Source organism: Lemur catta, chromosome 9 (genome assembly GCF_020740605.2).
Source record: "Lemur catta isolate mLemCat1 chromosome 9, mLemCat1.pri, whole genome shotgun sequence".
Taxonomy (NCBI): Eukaryota; Metazoa; Chordata; class Mammalia; order Primates; family Lemuridae; genus Lemur; species Lemur catta.
The window spans coordinates 47458770-47475174 of NC_059136.1; the positions used below are offsets into that span (position 1 = coordinate 47458770).

The 16405-nt window shown below is 30.9% G+C and overlaps 1 protein-coding gene across 3 annotated transcripts in view; it reads left to right on the top strand.

Annotated features, from left to right (window-relative positions):
• The window catches only part of CSMD3 (CUB and Sushi multiple domains 3), a 1082068-nt gene that overhangs the window by 146719 nt on the left and 918944 nt on the right, over nt 1–16405 (top strand). The window lies entirely within an intron of this gene.

Genomic DNA, 16405 nt, shown 5'->3' on the forward strand with positions numbered 1-16405 from the left:
TTTAAACATGCATAATGTTAATTGCTTTCCCAGGTGTAAAAGGCAGAGGTCACAGAGGTAAGAAGAAACCAAATGAGCAAGGTATCCTTGGAGTAAAGTGAGAAAAGTAGAAGGAGGTAAAACGAGCACCTATGAATGCTGCGGCCAAACCTTCCCCAAATTCAATGCAGTTTGAGCATTGCCCACTGAATGACCAACAGGAAGGTCATTTGAAACTTTTAAGTTGTTTTTCCAGCAGTGTAAGGGGAAAAGGTCTGCTGCAGATGGGTTCAGGACAGAGTAGGAGGAAACAAATTGGTAACTCTGAATATAGATCATTATTAAAAGAACTTTTGATGTAAGGCTAACACAAATAGGATATAATTTAGAGGGAAATGTGGGAATGACAGAAGTCATTTTAGTTAAATGTATATTTATTTATGTATATACCCAAGGGTTTCTCCTTCTTACCTTTTTGTTCCTCAGTCTCTACTGTCTACTCTCATTCCTGAAAGCTGCATCCATAGCCAGACCTAGAACTCTGATTTGTGCATTTTTCATCTCTTCTCTCTCATTTGGATTTTGTCAAACATGTAACTTAGTCTTTCTAAGCTATCCTCCATCAGTCCCTACGTTACTTAGTTGATACCTCCAAAGAGGTGCTGACACAGACAAAGACTTCATCTATTCTTTCGATGTTTTCTTCTCCTGCCCTTAGATGATTAGAAAATCTTAATAGGGGTATTGCTTTAGATGGTGAGTGCCTACTCTATTCTTGCTTAATTCATAATTGATGCTCAATAAAATATTTGTTAATGAAAAGTTTAAAAGCAATTTTTTATTATGAAATGCATTCAATGAAGTAATCTGTTTCTTCTTCTTGATTTACTTCAGGTTAATATGAAAATAAAATGTTAAGACCAGCGTGGGCAACATAGGAAGATCACATCTCCAAAAAAAAATGAAAAAGTAGCCAGGACTGGTGGCTCACACCTATAGTCCCAATTATTCTATTTTAAACTTTCATACTTTTTCAAGCTACTAAATTGTCTATTTCTAGTATTTTTAACTTTATTTTACATAATTCTTTTTGATCTGCCTTTAGGCAATTTATTTGTTTATTTATTTTTGAACAGCATTTTGTATTAATGTCATTTAATGGGAAGGCATTTTGTTCTTCCAGTACTTAATTCCAAATGTCTCTCTTTTCATCTTCATCCTACATTTAAATTTTGATGGTAATAGTGTTAAGTTAGTAGAAAGAACATGTATATTGAAATCAGAAAAAAACCTCTGTTGAATTCTAATTCTTCCACTAAATAAATAGGAGACAGTGAGCAAACCACTTAACCTCTCTAAGCTTTACAGAGAATGAGAATGTAAAAAGGCTATCTTTAAGTGTTTTGTGAAATAAATGTGTAAAACATCAATTAGTACATGGCACACACAAAAATGTTTTACATAATCATTAATTCTGATAATTTTGAAATCTAGGCTTCTGTGACTCTGCATTAATACTTATGATTCAGCACATCATTTTCTCCTTAAACAAGTCTGTAATCAGGGTTGTCCTTTATTAAGGTGAATGCCAATCATACTTTAACTCAGATACCTTTTTCAGCCAAAATTCTTAAAATAATAGTCAATATGGGTTTTCTATATTTCTTCTTTTCCTGTTTCTATTAATAATCATTAAATTTGATTTTTCACTTCACTAAAGTTACTCAGAACAAGGGGATCCTCTAATTGCCAGATCTACAGATTAGTTTGAAGCACTCACACTAACTTGCAATGTCAGAATAATGTGGATAAATTGGTCAACTCAATAAAAATTTAGCAAAACTAATTGAGAGTCCTCACAGAAGACCAAAAAGAAAATGGCCTTACTTTTTGACTTTGCGGTTTACGATGTGGCTTTTAGAAAGTAATTGCTCTTGTTAGGCCTTTGGTTTCTTCATTTTCAAAATGGAATAATAAAAATAAAGTCATATATAGTCATTTAGATTATAGGGCATAATGAGATAATGTATGTTAAATACTTGATTCATAGTAAGAACTTAATTGGTAGCATTTAACATTATTTCATTAATTAAAATAGTTCTGATGATTTAATATAAAAACAGCCAAACAATCATTTTGTTGAAGTCAATATTTTAATTTTGAAAGCATGGTTAAATTTGTGATTCAAAATGGTGTGATTAACTTTGTTATTTACAATTAAATTAATCCTTTCATGTGCATGTAATAATATAATATTTAATTTAATACATTATAGCAACAAGATATATCTAACGGCTCAGAAAGTACAGTTAACTCTGAGGTAAAACATTAGAAATTAACTTAGGACTATATAGACATAAATTTAGTTTCAATGGAAATAGTTTATAATATGGGAATATATTTTTTAAAACAAAAAATAATACTAAAACAGTGATCTGATTTTATGATCAACAAGATAATGCTCACTTAACTGTAACTGAGAGTAACCTATTAGTTACTGAGAGTAAAGAGTATTTGTCTATTAATTTCATTTTTTATATATTTTTCTTCATACATCTTTTGTGGAACATAAATGAGAAAATCATTTTCTACCTATGAAAAGCCACCTCCCTTAATTTCTGTGTTTCAAAATACAGCCAGAAAAACAAATAGAAGGAATTTAATACAGGGTATTAGCTATGAAAGAATCAAAGAGATGGAACCAGATAAAAAGGAAAGAAGTAACCCAGAAGTTATTTACCACAGAAAGAAAATATGGCTAGAGGAAAAGAGAAAGGGATTGGAGTTTCCAGAGTACGGAATACACTGACTGCTGTTCTAGTGAGGATGTAGCACCATGCTGCTACCGTGGAGGAGAATGGCACTTGTACACACTGAAGCCATGGCAGATGCTGACCCTATAGTGGGGAAATCATCTGGCCACTACTAGAACCACTAAGGAAAGACTGCTGCCACTAAAGTAGGGATCATCAATGCAATGCATTCACTTCCACAGTTTCTGCCAGAAGCAAAATAAGTGCAAGAAAGAAAAAAAGGAAGAATAATAACTTCTCTCTATTTTAAATTTCTGATCTCCCAATTCAGATTTTAGACATATGTCTGAGATGCTGATTAGACAATGAAGTTCGTATTAAATAGGGATCACATAGATATGTAGGCATGGGTGTCAGGTAACAGGTTGTCTGAAGATTAAAAAAAATGTTTCACCTGTAAGAGTACACATGTTATAATGTTCAGAGGTACGTTTCATAGCAGAAATAGTGAAATTATATTTCTGTCCATGTGTACACAATGCATTCAGCTAGAGTAAAGGTATGCCATAGTTGTAAAGATTTATCTTTGGAATATCAAAGAGATAGTATGTTTCCATAAATTTTTAAGTTGGACTCAACAACAAAATACTCACTCTAACAGTCTGTTTTTAAAATCCCAACCACCCTGTGTTTGTTGTTGCTGTTGTTGTTTGATTGGTTATGATAAAAATTTAGCAGGTTTTTTGTCATCTATCTTCTCTCTGTTTTCCTACCTTTCTACTCTCTTTTCCTCCTCTTTGTTCTCACTTGTTACCACATTAGAGAGCTAATGAAAATAATTGATCATAGTCCTATATATAATGTCCAATTTAAATTTACAAGCAGTTTTGACTTCACAGTATTTAGTTTCTAAATATGGCCATCAGTACATAGTTTATGAATATACTTTTGTTTCATCTATAATTTTGTTGGTCTAATAAAATTACATTATTGAATTTTTCTAATTTTTACCATTTAAAAATGATCTTTGAATATAGATTATTTTATGCACTCATGAAAATGATTATTTAATATTGTGCTTGCCAAAGTAGTCTTTTTTAGTAATCTAATAACTTGTAAATTCAATTGCTTTTCTTTCCTTATCTTACTTTACACTATTTCTGTGATTCCTCTAGTCTATCAAAATTACAACCAAATTCCAGTTATGTGGATCCCCCCAAGCAATAGAAATACCTAACATATTTGGTGGCTACTAGTAGGTGAACAAACAGCTTAGGTTTACATGACAATCTTGGTTTCCTGTCAATTTCTCCAGTGTAATTGTTAACAGAGTGCTCTCAGGGGAATTCCAGATTAGAAAATAAATAATAGGTATATGGCTTTTAGGCTTATAGAAAGTATTTAGTATTTTTTATTTCTTCCATGTGGGACTCGTGTATACCTTAGTTTTCCTTCTCACATAGGAACTTCATTAAATTTTTTAAAAAACATGATTTTTAATGGCTGTCCTTAAATAGTGTCAAAAATAAAATTTTCTTTAATTCTCACAGTGAGTTCCATATTTATCATGAGAATGTTAAATAATTGAAATATTATGATGAGTTACTTTATTCTAATCACTCAATTTTAATGCCATCATATTAACTTACAAATAATGAGGAAAAATCACATACACTAGGCTTTTATGTTTAAGCCAGATAAATAACAGTGCAACATTTATTTCAATTTCAAGTCATATTTCCATGGTTTATGAAAACTAAAATACATATTTATTAGAGTTCATTAAAATATCATTAAATTGGCATTTCCCATGTTAGTAAATATCATATAAGAATCTCTAGGATATTGAAAAATAGAATATTCAAATATATGAAGACATTATTCTAAAATAATGATCAAGTAGTCATACCATTATATATTTGCTAATATTTATTGAACTTAATCATCTTCAATGTTGTAGACAATTTTACAATTATTTTATCTTGATAATATAAATGGGTAATTTAAAACAATACTTTAATAGAGTAAAATAGTTCATAACAGTATAACAAATAATTCATTATTTAACTTTAACCAGTTGTTCAATGTAAAATGTTTGTATCTGACCTATGATTATTATTTTAAAATAGCATATTAATTGACTGAATGATTTAATATTTGACTGGAAAAAATGATCATCTTATAAAACTAAATTAGTTCATAAATCATGTCTGAATTCACTGATTAATTAGGCAGATAAGTGACTGCATGTACGAGTATGTTCTATGTCACTGCATTCTCATATTAATATCTTCCTTATTATGTATTCCAATAAAGACAAATTGTAATTTTATTTAACTTAAAATGATTTTAAAAAAAGATTTGCAATGCTGTTTTTCACCAGTTGTATGGAGATACACACATACACACACACACACACACACAAAGAGATTATCATCTCAAGGGCAGTGGTGATATTTATATCAGAAAGTGGTATTGGGCACAATGGAGGCAATAGTTATATGTATCTTGTAAGGGTATTTGTCATTTCTTAATCACTTCTAGATAATAGATTTGTGAACACAACATTGATTTAAAAACAGAATAAAAACTATTCTGAAAAAATAATCTCTGCTTTACTAAATTTTAGGACATCTAGATTTAACTGTATATCATCTTCATCAAAACATCTTTAATCATTAACATCATAAAGCCTTACTCAAAATCTCCAATTGCAGTGTATGTGTTTTCTGTTAGATATACTACTTCTTTATACATTTTTAAGTCTACAACACTGATGAGTGGCATAGAATCTCAAAACCTTTCCATAATTTTTTTTAGGATAAACAAATTATGATTGGTCTTCATCATGAAACACATCACCAAGTAAATATATTATGTATACATCTATTATGTAATGACATAGATTGTATGTACAAACCCTTTAATGCCTAGAGAAAATTAACAAAAGACATTTCATGCTTTTAATATGCATACGTTTTCAACGCACAGATAAATAATACAAGTTGTATAAATTACAGGTTTTGTTATTTCTGAGAGATTCTGTGTTAATAATACCTTTCTGGAAAGTAGAAAGAACCATAAATTTTGAGTCAAATTCTTGTTAATGTGGATTGGATAAGTACATCAGACACATAGTTGTCAATATGGAGAATTCAGAGTATGCATTTGTAGAACCATGTGTTTTGTTTTTTTCTTTACTGAATATAGAGGACCCAGAAAGAAATATATTAAAATTCACATGATAAAGTGTATGTAACACTGTCTGTAAGATATCTTTGAAAAGTACTCCCAAAAGACAGCAAGACTTATGGGAGGAAAACATTTGACTCAATCTTAAGAATTCTAAGTTCCCAAAAACACAGGTGTCTCTCTCTCTCTCTTTCTCTCTGTCTTTCTAATTGAGAACATTTATCAATGTTCTCTTCCCTTTGTGGGTCATATTTTTTTTACATTTATTTATTTTTTTATTTCAGCATATTATGGGGGTACAAACGTTTAGGTTACGTATATTGCCCTTGCTCCTCCTTCCCCCGTCCCCAGCTCAGAGCTTCAAGCGTGTCCATCCCCCAGACGGTGCACATCGCACTCATGTATGTATACATCCATACCCTCCTCCTCACTCCCATCTGACCAACGCCCGATAAATGTTATTCCTACATATGCACTTAAATATTGATCAGTTAAAACCAATTTGATGGTGAGTACATGTGGTGCTTGTTTTTCCATTCTAGGGATGCTTCACTTAGTAGAGTGGGTTCCAGGTCTATCCAGGATAGTACAAGAGGTGCTATATCACCATTGTTTTTTGTGGCTGAGTAGAACTTCATGGTACACATATACCACATTTTATGAATCCACTCATGTATTGTTTCCACATCTTTGCAATTGTGAATTGTGCTACTATAAACATTCGAGTGCAGATGTCTTTTTTATAGAATGTCGTTTGTTCTTTTGAGTAGATGCCCAGTAATGAGATCGTTGGATCAAATGGTAGATCTACTTGTATCTCTTTAAGGTATCTCCATATTGCTTTCCGCAGAGGTTCCACTAGTTTGCAGTCATAATTTTGACTTAAATTTACCTTAAATGAACAGCATGTGATGAGTATTTACTAATTGTATATCCAAAATGATCAAAAGACTTAGGAATGCTAAATGTGGCTGAAACATAGTAAACAGTCTGGTAGCGCATAATAATATATACTTGAAGAAAAATTACATTAGGTCTAAACACTCCAAGTTTGTTATAATTATCAATAATTGGGTGCTTCAAGAAGAAAATTCTGATTGATGTGTGAAAGAATTCTTTAATTCTCAGACCTGTTATCTTTCTCAGAAGTGGATAGTAATAGTAGAAAACACTTCTGAAGGCTTGATATAAATTCCAGGCATTTTTCCAGGTGATGTACTTGTAACTTATTTAAATCAGACAGAGATGAGACTTAAGGAGTAGGAAGTATTTTCATCTACATTTTGCCAGTGAGGAAACAGAAGGACAGGGAGTTATAACCTGATCAATGTCACACAATAGTAAATAGAAGTATTGAAATTTACTCTAGGTAGTCAGCCTAGAATTATTATTGAATGTATTTTTCATAATTAGATGAACCCTAAGTGGGTTCATCATCAAAATAATATGGTAAAAATAATATTTGCCATGTGCCAGGCACTGTGCTAAGTTTTTTACAAGAATTATGCCACATAATTCTCATAACATAACTACGGGATAATTTACCTCATTTTATCTCTAGTTTGTCAGAATATAACTTGCTCAATATCAAACTGCTAATAAGCAGAAAAATACATGTTTTTCAATTGTATACCCCAGAATACAAGCTCACGGTTTTCTGTGTCAACTGCTTCTTAAAAACCCCAAACCTTAGTAAAACATATTCACTAACATTTCCAGGAGTTTATGCAAGGTGTAGACATTGTAAAATAGATTTAAATGTCTGAAATTGATTCATTACCCAACAAAATTTCCCTGTATTTCTACTTTTCTCAGTGGTTCAACTAGTCTGCCTTTAGAATTATAGTCATTTATAGCCCTAAATATCAATAAGTCAATGGAAAAAACAGGAAAAGGAGACATTTTAGAAGTTTTGAAGTATTTGCAGTAGAAAGAGAATAAATTGAAAAGGTTGACTTTTGAAGGAAATTTCTAGTAATTTATTGCATGGGTTCTGGATAAAATTTTGATCTTGAAGGCCAAACTACAGAGTTGCTGTAAAGAATGAGTTTTATGGAAACAAGTGACTAGATATAATGAGTTGAGGACATTCTCAAGCTATATTTTTGAAAGAAGCCAAAGTTTTCTCCATGAGATACTGGTTTTATAGTCTTTGTGCATATCTCAGGATTCAGGCAACAAAAGAAAGAAAAGAAAAACCTAACTACTTTAAGCAGGAAAATACTGAATAACAAGAATTTTGTGTTTAAGGCTAGAGTATAAGATCAGTGAAAGGCTTCACTAATTTTCAGAAAATCAAGAATTCACAAGAATTGCAGGAAAACACCAGTGATGAGCTCAATTGTGAAAGAACCATAATGGTTATTTTTAACAATAATTATGGTAAGCCAATGGATAAACATCTAACACCTGCTGAAGCCCATGTATCTACCTTCCAGGACATAATAATGGCTTACACTTTTATTAATTTACCAAGTCCTATGGAAGTGTCTCATTGGCAAATTCTAATAGGGAACACTATTGGCAAAGCAAGGTAGTCTGATAGGTATAGTTTCAAGATTTACAAGCTCTTCAGTAAAGTGAAGATAATAGAAAAGAGTGGAAATGAATGCTGGTTGCCTACATATATATTCATATCATATCCATATCCACCTCAACCCTATGCCTATCCATATGTGTATGTATGTATCTATTTCTATTTTCATATCTAGATCCATGCTCAGCACATGTTCCCAACATAGTGAATTTGCCTTTCTCACACATGATGTTTATTTCTGGAATTTCATATTTTATAGAAGGTTCAGCTCATTTACTTTCAACCAATGATATAATTATTCAAATGTTGCCATAGCCATCTTTTCCTTTAATATTACTACTACTGACATTTTGTCATAACCATGAATTATTATGCTGCGCTTCATGTACCCCAATATCAACAGAGTATGCATGATTTATTTTTACAGAACAGCCAGTACTTTAAATATCAGCTTGTTCCTGTGGTTTTCCTGTTCATTTTGAAATTAAATAGGCTAATAGATTGCTTTAGCCAAGAATTCCCTGTATATCCCTTGGATCACTTTTAAGAACTGTTGAACCGAAGCAAAATTATAAGGTAATTCATATCCAAAAATCTTACTGTGAGTAATGAGAAATCATTGGGATTGTGCTGGTATTATAATATAATTTATCTTAGCAATAGCAGGACACAGAGTGCAGAGGAAAGGGCAATGGATTATAAATCATATCACTAATGAAACTAAAATTTAATGACTATTTCTTAGGTTCCAGAAAATACACAACTACTCCACATGAATTCTCTTATTTAACATTTACAAAATCCTGGTATTTTGGTAATGTTACCACTTTTATTTTTAAATAAAGCATGAGTGTGCTCTCTCTCTTCTTCCCCCTTTCTCTCTTCTTCAATCTCTTTCCTATCCTCTGTCCCTTTCTCCCTCCCTCTTTTTCTTCCCTCTCTTTCTTCCTCCCTCCATGGCTGTTTTTCTCCTATCTTATTATAACCAGTAATATGCTAATAGCCTTTTAATTTTAAAATATGGCTTTTATATTCATTCTTTTAACAAAGGAGTTTAATATTGTAATCAGCTGGTAGACACTTTACATTTATATATATTTTAAAAGTCCTTTAATTATGTTGTTAAAGATGGTATGAATCAAGTCATTCTTGATTCTAAAGTTTCCCAGAAATAGTATCTTATAGTTAAAAGTTAATAAACATGTTTAGATAATGAGACAGTTATCATTCTTATTCAGTAACCCTGATGCTTTAAGAATTCCTATCACATTAAATTGTAATACAGCATGTTAATTCCCATTAATTAGAAAAAATTCCTTAAATGTACAACTTATTATTTAAAAAGCATATGCATTGACCTTTTAAATGGCTTTCTTGCAATTTAATTTTCTATCAATTTTGATTTAATTACTATTTTAGTACTTTGCATATTATTCATTGATATAAAGTTATAAATTGATTATTTAATTCTCCTTGTAACTCCTTACAGTATGAAACATATTTAACATTCTGAAATTTTTTACGTGGAAATCCTTCAAGAATGTTTTTATCCAAAAGGGACGATGAGAAGTGACAGCATCACGTGCCCTAAATTTGTGATCTTTCAAATGTAGAACAAATAGTCCCTTATGAGTCTCTTGCTTAGTATAATATAGAGTGCTAAGAGATGGTTGCAGGTACATATGGGAGTAAGGAGAAGTGGGAAGAGGGATTATAAATTAGAAACTACTAAATGTACGATGAAAAAAATGAATTCTCTCAGATAAGTGAATGTACTGGAAAAATGACAGTAGACCAATCCTGGTCCTTGACAAAATATTCATGAAATAACACTGAAAGGTGACAAATAGAGAGAATGCTGTGAATTTTCCAAGAAGTTAAATATGTATTCAAGGTAAGTGATTGTCCTTCAATCTGAGATTACTTGCATTTTTAAAAGTAAAATTTAGGGTGAGACAAAATGGTGATTGTTTTCATGGCACAAAACAAAGTCACTACTTAGCAGAATTAATACATTTCAACTCTTTATTAGACATTTTTTCTCAATTTCAGTTTTTACTAAAATATGTAATGGAAATTTATATTGAATGATTTTAGGATATTCTCCTGATATATTTGTTTACTAATATTATTTAGTTTTCCCAGGAAGGAAATATCTTTGCTAAACACTGATAATTTTTGCTATAAAGGTGTCAACAACTGCAACAAGACAATGGTTCCCCATTGTCTTCCTGACCTTTAATTCAATGACTTTATAATGATGATACAGTTTTTACCAGCCTCAACTAAATAAAGTTATGATGTAGGTAAAATCATGTCACTACTTATTCCAAAAACTTGTGAAGAGACTTATATGGGCATTGTGGAGAAACAAAAATGAATTAGAAGTGCATTATGCCTTTATAGAAAAATTATTTCTCTCATGGGAAAATCATAGTGGGAAAAGAAATGGGTTAGAGTCTGAACTTATGAATTTGTACCCTTGCTCCAATGCCTACCGGCTTCTTTGAATTTAAACAATATAGTGATTATTTCTGAGCTGTGATTTCTTCAACTGTAAGTCAGGGAAATACAGTTGGATTCTGGCACTCTTTTCAAAGAAACATGAAATGCCATTTGCTATGCAATTTCATCATACATCAATGTAAAGAAAATATAATTGATAACAATAATTTAACAATATATGCAAGACACTAAATTTTATAAATATCTGAGTGAATATAAAGGATTCCATGGGAAAAATATTATGTCTATTTATAAAATATTATGCTTCTATATTACCTAGAAAACATGTTAGGGCCAGGTGAAAAACATACATATTTAAATATTATAAATTTCTAACTCATATTTTAAAGATACAAATCATATTAGCTTTACCTGAAAATAAGTTTGAGAATTACAAGTTATATCTGGAAAGATACTTCAAATATTTAATAGATGCACAGAAGATATAAGCTACCACTTTAACTTTTGAGGTTAACATGGAGAACAATTATTCTTTCTGAACAAGATCTCTAATGTCAACTATCTGAGTCTCCTTAACAATTGGAGTTAAATTTACACTCTTATGATTCTTAAGAAGACTGTTACAAGAAAAATATTTCTTTTTTGGTTTGAAAAAGAAATTGTTCAGATGGTGTTAGCATTCCCTTACCACTTCAATACATTAATGTAATAGGTATTTCCTGAAGATCACTTACATAGTACACATTGTGGGAAGCAGTGGCAGAACAGGGAGTCCCAAACCCCGATTTCTTGAAACTTAGTGTCCAAAGGAGAAAGAGAGATGCTTAATAAATAATAACATCCATAAATATAAAATTACAAAATGAAATATTATTTGAAAAAATAGTGGGAGTTGTAACTGAGTTTATTTTCAAATCAATCATGCAATGAATTACAAGAGAAAGTAAAACAAGTTAGCACAAATCTTCATGATACAATTATCATATGAAAATAAATTTAAAAACATACATCTTCTTCATCATTTATTAAAATGACAAACCAAACAAATCTCCCATTATCTAACATGCCAGTACATGCTGATTATTTAAACGTAACTACAGAAAACTAGCTTTTGCTAAAAGTGAAAAATTCTTCACAATGCCCTGCTCTATTACCTTGAATTACTTAATGATAACAGTTCTCTAAATATTGCCTAAAAATATTGGATTACTTAACATATCTGAGTAAAAATGTGCAACTGCATATAAAATAATTTATTTGTTATTGTGTACATTGTATTTCAAACATTTAATGTTTCAATTTAATGAATGTGTCGATGACAATGAGATACCAAACAGGTGTTAATTAGATCTGCGAAGTTCCTTTTGCCATGTAAGGTGACATATTCAAAAATTCCAGGGATTAGAGCTTGGACATCTTTGGAATGGCATTGTTCAAAACATAACATCATATGTAATATCATGATAATATAATGTGAAATAGGTAGGCTTTCAGATTTGTGTGTGTGTGCTGCAAAACCATTTGTCCTCTTTTCCTGACAATATTCTTCATTCATCTGTGAAGAAATACTGTGAACATTTAAAGTGATAAATATTTTATTTTTATATCTTTATATTAAGAAGTGAAGTTGAAAAACAACTAGAAAATTGTTTATTTAACAACTTACTAGTTACTCCATGACCCTATAATTCCATTTCTAGATATATTCTTGATAGAAATATGTACATATGCTTACAAAACATCTAACAGATGTTTATGGAAGCACTATTTCTAAAGGATCAAAGTGGAAAAAATATCCACCAACAGTAGAATAGGCAAATAAATCAAAACATATTCATAAAATGGATCTTTATATAGCAATGAACATTAAGTTCTATAGTACTACTATAATGGTCCAAACATAATGTTGAGTCAGTTAAGCCAGAGGCAGAATAATTTTATTATATAATTTAATGCATATAAAGCTTTAGACCATGCAAAACTAATTCCTTTAGAAGTCAGAGTAGTGGTTATCTTTGTGGACAAGTGAGATAGTGACAAATGGAAAGGAGCCTAAGCAGGCCTTCAGTTTTGCTGGCAATGTGTCTTGAACTAAAACTGTTTAATTTATGATAATTCAGAGGTTTGTATACTATTAATTTATGTAATCTTCTGTATAGATGTTATAGGTTGTTGAATATATTTATAAATGCAAGGATAAAGATTATAAAATTATTTAATAGATTCTAACACTATAGACTTTCATGTATATATAAAAGTATAACCCAAATATATTCTGATTATAAGTGGCACATCTAAAACACTGAGATATTAAAAGGTTAAAGGTAAAAAGATGTGCCAGCCTAATTCTAATAAATGAAAGTTGTAGACATATTACTATCCTATAATATAAAATTTATGATGAAATCATTACAATAAGTAAAATGACACCTCATAAAGATGAATGTTCATTTCACCAGTAAATATACTATAAAATTGTATGCACCTAATAATGTAGCCTCAAAATATTTGTCTTAAATGGACATAAGTACAAGGAAAAATATAAAAATCCACAATCATATTGAAAGATTTTTACCATATCGCCTTCATTAAGTAGTAGATAAGATTTTAATAGTACCATCAGCTAGATACTTTTTGAACATAATTAATAAATTTATCTAAAGTATATATTGAATGCTGTGCCTAGGCAATGCTGAATAGCCATTATGAATAGGCAGAATAATGGCTCAAGAATAATGGGTCCTCCAAAACATACAAATATGTTCTATCACATGGCAAAAAGGGACTTTGCGGGTGAAATTAAGGTTACAGATGTTAAAATAGGGAAGCAGTTGAATTATCCTTTTGGACATAATCTAATTACCTTAGCCCTTAAAAACAAAGCTCTCTCTTCAGCTGGAGGCAAAAGAGGCAGAAGTAGCAGTGGCAGCAGGGACTTGAGGCAGAAGGGGAAGACAGAGATTAGAAGGACTTGGACTGCCATTGCTAGCTCTGAAGATGGAAGAAGGGAAAGGGGGCCACAAGACAAGAAGTGAAGGCACCCTCTGGAAGCTGAGAATAACCCCAAATCAGTAGCCAGCAAGGAAACAGGGACCTTAATCCTACAAAATGCATGGAACTGAATTCTGGCAACATCCTTATATGCTTTGAATTGGAATTAGATACAGTAAAGCCCATAGCCTCCAGAAAGCAATTCAGTCCAGCCAACACCTTGTTTTCAGCCTTGTGAGATTTTAACAAAGAACCAGCTGAGCTATGCTCTGCCCAGACCTACATGACTTTGAGGTAATAATGGGTGTTTTTTAAGTTCGTGGCAACTTGGATCAGGAATAGGAAAATAATACATCTATAATAAAAAATTTATGACATCTGATTTATGAAGCAAATATTAATGCATTTCAGAAGATTAAATTCATACAGAAAATGTCTGACTATAATGCAAATGAGATATACATTGGTAACAAAATATAACTGGAGCTACACCATATGTTTATAATTTAAGAGATATACTTCCAACTAGGGGCCATGGAAGAAATCAAAAAGGAAGTTAGGAAGTTAGGAAACAATTTTATTATGCCCCTTGTGGCAGGCAGTTTATGTAGTAAGAAGAAGAAAAAGTAAAACTTTAAGGGATTATGTACTCTACAGTCTAGAAAAACTGTTACAAATATGCGTAAGAGTGGACTTTAACACATACATTGATGAAAACACATTGGACAAATTGTAATATAAATATCCACATGTTCATTAACAGTAGAATGAATAAACAAATGGTAGTATATTTATGCACTTGATTGCTATACAGTAGCAGCTCTCAAAATAAAGTCCATGGATCCCTGAGGCTCTTGAAACACTTTCAGGGGGTCCACAAGGTAAAAACCATTTTCATGATAATACTGAGATATTATTCACTTTTTTTTTTTTACATTGTATTGACATGTGTCCTCAAGGTACAAAAATAATGGTGGGCAAAACTCCTGGTGCATTAGCATAACTCAATTAGTGGCCTCAACCAAGGACCAGAGGCATTAGTCATCGTATTCTTTACTGCCACATATTTCCAGTGCAAAATAAATAAATAAAAAGAAAAAAAGAAATTCAAGTTTTACTTAAGATTGTCCTTGTTGAAGCTAAAAATAATCATTTATTTCACTAAACCTCCATCTTATTATCCTATGGTACTCTTCTTTTTTAATGACCAGTGTGACAAAAAGGAAACTGCAAAAATCCCTTCTTGTTCCTACCAAAATATGAGGGTTGTCTCAAAGGGAAACAGTGACAAATTGTTTGAGTTGTCAGTTTAATTATTCCCTTTTTATGGAATGCCCATTTTAGTTAAAATAATGACTGACAGATAAACTATGGCTATTTACACTTGAGTATTTGATGTATGTTTTCTCAAAAAAAAATGACTCTGACTTGTCACTTCATGCAAAACAACTGACAGGATTTATTGTCAATGATAAAATCTGAGCTTTCATAAAATAAAAATAAGAATTTGGAAAACTTCAGTCCACCACTGTAATCTTTACAGCTTCCACAATTTAAAGATTTTTCTGAGAGACCAGTAGCAATAAAAATAAATGTTATGTTTTGACATTGTGTAATAAAATGTATCAGCATTTGGAAGATCTCTACAACTGTGTGAACCAACATTTTTCAGATGACCAATGCATGATAGTTAAAAAAAATGCATGGGTAACACAGATCTATTATAAGGGCAAGGTGGATCAATGGATTTTAATGTTACAGAGTACAAAATATCCATTGAGATAGTTTTGAATTCAACATTGCAACTAACTTGTCATGTTTTGTGTAGTATCAAGAAAGAGTATCCACTTTTATCTGCAAAAGTTATCAGAATACTCCCCCCACTTCCAACTACATACCTAAATGAAGCTAGGTGTTTTTCATATCCATCAAATAAAATAACATATTGCAAAATATTGAATAAAGAAGTAGATATGAGAAACTGCGTGCTTTCTGCTAAGGGAAACATTAGGAGAATTAAAAAAAATACAGTGCAATGTGTTCTTATTTTTTTGTTATTGCTATGGAAAATGTCATTTCTTATTAAAATATCATTTATGTCAACATGTAATGGGTTTATTCTGGTTATTTGAAGATCAAGTAATACATGCACATTTTAAAATTTTCTCAGTTTTAAATTTAATAGGGTAATATTGATAGATTTATGTCATAAAATTTCAAGTTTTTTAGAGTATAAGCAGACTTGAGATGAATTTGAGGACTGCTGTTATTACAGCAATGAAAATAAAAAGTAATTTCAGTATGAATTAATCCTGAATATATAATATTGGGCAAAAATAGCAAGTATATAAAACTAGTATAATTCTATTGCATATAATTATTACATATTAATAAATAAAAAGGTATGATTAAAAATGGAAAAAACATAAAAAGAAATTCATAAAAAATAAGTAAATTATGTATCTTCATTAGCTTTTAGAAAAATTAT